At 49.3% G+C, this 4,049-nt stretch overlaps 1 protein-coding gene across 2 annotated transcripts in view; it reads left to right on the top strand.

Annotated features, from left to right (window-relative positions):
• Nucleotides 1-3,042: 3,042 nt before the first annotated feature.
• Ddx11 (DEAD/H-box helicase 11) overlaps nucleotides 3,043-4,049 on the top strand; it is a 25,903-nt gene continuing 24,896 nt past the window's right edge. For both annotated transcript variants that reach the window (XM_055597003.1, XM_055597000.1), the window contains exon 1: nucleotides 3,043-3,170. The gene's annotated coding sequence lies outside the window, so the exon portion shown is untranslated. The remainder of the gene's footprint in view (nucleotides 3,171-4,049) is intronic.

Raw genomic sequence — 4,049 nt, 5'->3', positions numbered from 1 at the left:
AAATGGGACTGAAGGAGTGGAGCAGAGGAAGAGAGAAACAAATAATGGATGGACCCCATGGTCCCTGTGCAGTCTTATTATCTTCTTCACCTGCCTTCCCATGTGACGTCTAGACAGCACCAAGACGAATAATCAGATGGGAGAGCACAGGCACTTCCAACACGTGGTTTAAGATTTTCCGTGGAGGCGGCAGCGGCAGCAGCAGCAGCAGCAGCAGCATGGAGTACTCACACAGTTAAACAGGGTAATGGACCTGAGAGGATACATGGTAGTACATGGAGTTGGAAGAGACTCTTGTGTGAAGGCCACAGCAGGGCAGAGCCTGGGAGGAAAGAAGGGAAGAGACAGAGGGCCATGGGGGAAGCCATGTGACAGGGTGCTAGCATGAGTGATTGGACATGTCTTCTGGCAATAATGCATTGTTAATGAGCATCAGTGGAAATTTCATGTCATTTTTACTTTCCATGAAATAGTATTCTGAAGACTCTTCCTTAGCTCCTAGGCCCCAGGAAAGTGGTGGTGAACTGATCCTGGCAGACCTGCCGCGGTGTCCACTCGCCTGTGCTCTGCTGATGGGAAGCGCAGACGATGAGGGAGACAGCAGCCAGAGGACATCTAGAAAGGGGCACAATGACCCAGCCCCAGAAAATTTGAGGTCATGCTCCATTTGTGGAGCTCTAACATGCTTGACATATACCGCTGGAAACCAGTGTGCTCCCGGGAGGCAGGTATCACTCACAGCACCCTCTGGGAACTGAGCTCTGCTTTAGCTAGCATATGAAGCCAGAGCTATTCCCGCCTGGACACACTGTCCCCTCAAGGAAATCCTTTCACTGTCTGGGATTTTTCTTTTTCCTCTGAAAGGAAGAACCCAATGAAGAGGTCCTCCCAGCTCTGTCCTGCTGTTTCTAGTCTTCTTGGAGATGTCTCCAGCTGGGACTCTGACGTTCAGAATAGTGGCAAGTTACGATAAGGCTTCCAGCATGGGACTGACCTCAGCTGGAGCCACTGTCAAGCACTTCTGCATCACAGTCCTTCCTTCCTCATGCTTGCTGAGGACACGCAGGGCACAAGGTTGCTGTGCCTGTGAGGGCCCATAGCTCAGCGGTGACCTTTGCCCAAGAGAGGCTCTTCCAACTCCCTTACTACCCTCTCTGTGTCATTACCATCGTTGACTGTTTTCATGTGGACGCTGGTCACCACCCTTTTCTTCCTGATGGTCCTGGGCGGTGTCAGAGTGTCACCTCCTTGAGGACAGCTGGACCATCAGACTAAGGATCCCTGGATCCAGCCCCTAGTGAGGATCTAGTCCATCACTGTGTATATTAAATGTCAGATGACACAAGAACAGACCACACCATTGCACAAAGGCAGCCTAGGTGCTGGGGTCAAGTCTCAGAGCTAGTCTTCACACTTACAGCTTGTAGGCAAGAATACACTGAGGCCCGCGAAGGGACGAATGCTGCCAAGATGCTACAGGAGGACTGGAGCAGGCACAGCCCAGGCAGTGAGGAACAGGCTGCATGGCTGGCACAGTGCGCTGTCATACATCACACAGCTAGAACAAAATCCCAAGGAAATGCAGTGACAGTGGTCACAGGGCCACCCACTGTCAAATCAGGAGAGAGCCTCCTTCAGGTTTCAAAGGTCAAAGGAAGGATTTGGAAGGAAGTTGTCACTGCAGAGAACCTAGGGCAAGAAATGAGATTCATGGTTTCATCATCTAGTTCCTTCATCCAGTCCCTCTGATCCATGGCTGCCTCTATCCAAGCAGCTGTTGGCACACTAAGCATTCTGAGGAGGAATGGACCCCTAGTGATGGGATTGAATAGTCTGCGAACTCCTGGGACTGAGAAATGAACGCTTCGAATGGGAACATCAACACCCCAGCTCCTGGCTGGAAGGACCTAGGCCTGACAACACCAGCAGCCCTTCTAAGCTGAAACTCAGGGTTTCAACCATGACATGACAGTGAAGAGGGGTCAAGGCCACAGGCCATGCCCAGGATAGTTATGACAGCCATAGTCTTTGTCATGTTGTCTAACTTATCTACCATCCAATTCTTGCTGGGCTGAGGGTTTTGGGCAAACAGCTATAGCCACAAAAGACAGAGTAGAGAGGAGGACCTCCCCTATCAGAGGACTTGGAGAGGAGTATGGGAGGAGATGAGGGAGGGAGAGTGGAATTGGTAGGGAATGAGGGAGGGGGGCTACACCTGGGATACAAAACGAATAAACTGTAATTAAAATACAAAAAAAAACCCTTTTAGTTAAAAAAAAGGCGCTTTATTTATTTATTTATTTTTGAGACAAGAATTTTTCTGTGTAGCCCTGGCTGTTCTGGAACTTGATCTATAGCCCAGGTTGGCCTCAAACTCACAGAGCTCCACCTGCCTCTGCCTCCCAAGTGCTGGTTTTAGAGGCGTTTGCCACAACCTCCTGGCTGATCATTCTTACATCTCATGGGAAAAAGGAGAGGGAGAAGGGCACCTAGCTTGAGGTTGTGCTTAGGATTTTCAGCCACAGTCTCTGAAATTGGTCATGTCAGTGTCCCTAATGCAGTAAACAGAGAGGTTAGTAAGGACCGATTGCTACTGACTCCTGTGCTGTGTGTGCTTTTGTAACTAGTGACAGAAAAACCAAATCTCCACAGCTTGACTTCCTCAGAGCCCGTCAATTTTTTTTTTTAAATTTTGCATTACCCAAAGAATTCACCGTCGTGCAACTTTGTAGCTCTGTTATTGTGAAACAGATTGAATATCTACAGTAAGGAGAAAAAAAGAAAACAAAACCAAATATATGCATGAACGACTACGCCAAAAATCCCTCTTACATCTTACGGGCGTGTGTACATCTAATATTTGGCAATTTCTTTTTTACTTTTATCATGCTTCAAGAAATTTCTGTTTATAAATGATAACTTGTAAGACGAAAAAGCTTTACCTGAGAGCGCAGACCCACACATCACTCCTTATCCACGCGAGCGCAAGGCCCGCCGGGTATCTGAAGTGAGCAGGCGCAGTGGCTCGGGGGCGTGGCCGGTTTTCCCGCGTGCGGAAGCTCCTCCTGTGAAGCAGCAGTTCAAATTCACTCGCCGCGGCCGGGCTTGCTTGGCAGCTTCCGCGAGGCCGTCCCGCGGCTGAAGGCAGCGCTGAGGGCCAAAGCGGCGAGGTGAGAAAAGCAGGCGCGGGCGGAGGCCCAAACTGAAGAGGCTGCAAGCCTGAGCCGGCCGAGCGCGCCGCATGGCCGGAAGTGGGGGGTGGAGACGGCGTGAGATTGATGGGCAAAGAACCAATGCGGGGGGCAGCCCATTGATGGCGGCGCCTTCGATTGAAAGTGTGTTGCAGGCTGAGTTCCAAAATTTAGAGAAGCTGTATTAAGCGATTTTCAGGTGCACATTCACCCGAAATACAATCTGGCAATCTGCCTCAGGGCCTATACTGTTACGTGCTTGACTGTACTGCCTTTTTTTTAGGATTCCGGAAGGACGATGGGATGTATGTACTACATTGGTGATGAAGTGGCATAAAGGTGGGAGTAAATAATAAATACACGGTTCCTGCACTGCCTTCAAGTGAAGCGTGCAGTTTCATGTGCAGGGAGTCCCCATCTGCCAGCAGCCCAGGTTCCTGCTTTTCCCAGACATCGACATTGTTCACCTCCATGGGCATCGCTCCAGGAAATCTCCTTTTTCATCTTGCTAGTTCTCTGTTGTACCTGATGAGCTTGACTGAGGCAGAGCTGCATGGACCTGGGTTAAATCCCTGCTTTTCTTCTTGGAAAACGAATGTTGTTCCTTAACACCCCAACTCCTTCCTATTGGACATTAAGCTCAGGGCTACTGCTAGGCAACAGGCCTGCTGTTAGTGAACCGTGTCCCCGGCCAGCACTTATTTAATTTCTGTAGCATCATCATCGTGCAGCCCTGTTCTGTCATGTTATAGGTTAATTATAACTAAAATAATAATGAGGGGAGACACTGCAGAGTTCTGATACATGTCAGATGCTCAGAATTTGTCGGTTTTTGAAAATTACTTTTATTTTACTCTT

The sequence above is a fragment of the Psammomys obesus genome, unplaced genomic scaffold (genome assembly GCF_907164565.1).
Source record: "Psammomys obesus unplaced genomic scaffold, mPsaObe1.curated_primary_1811, whole genome shotgun sequence".
NCBI classification, from domain to species: Eukaryota; Metazoa; Chordata; class Mammalia; order Rodentia; family Muridae; genus Psammomys; species Psammomys obesus.
This window is presented reverse-complemented; position numbering and strand designations above follow the sequence as displayed.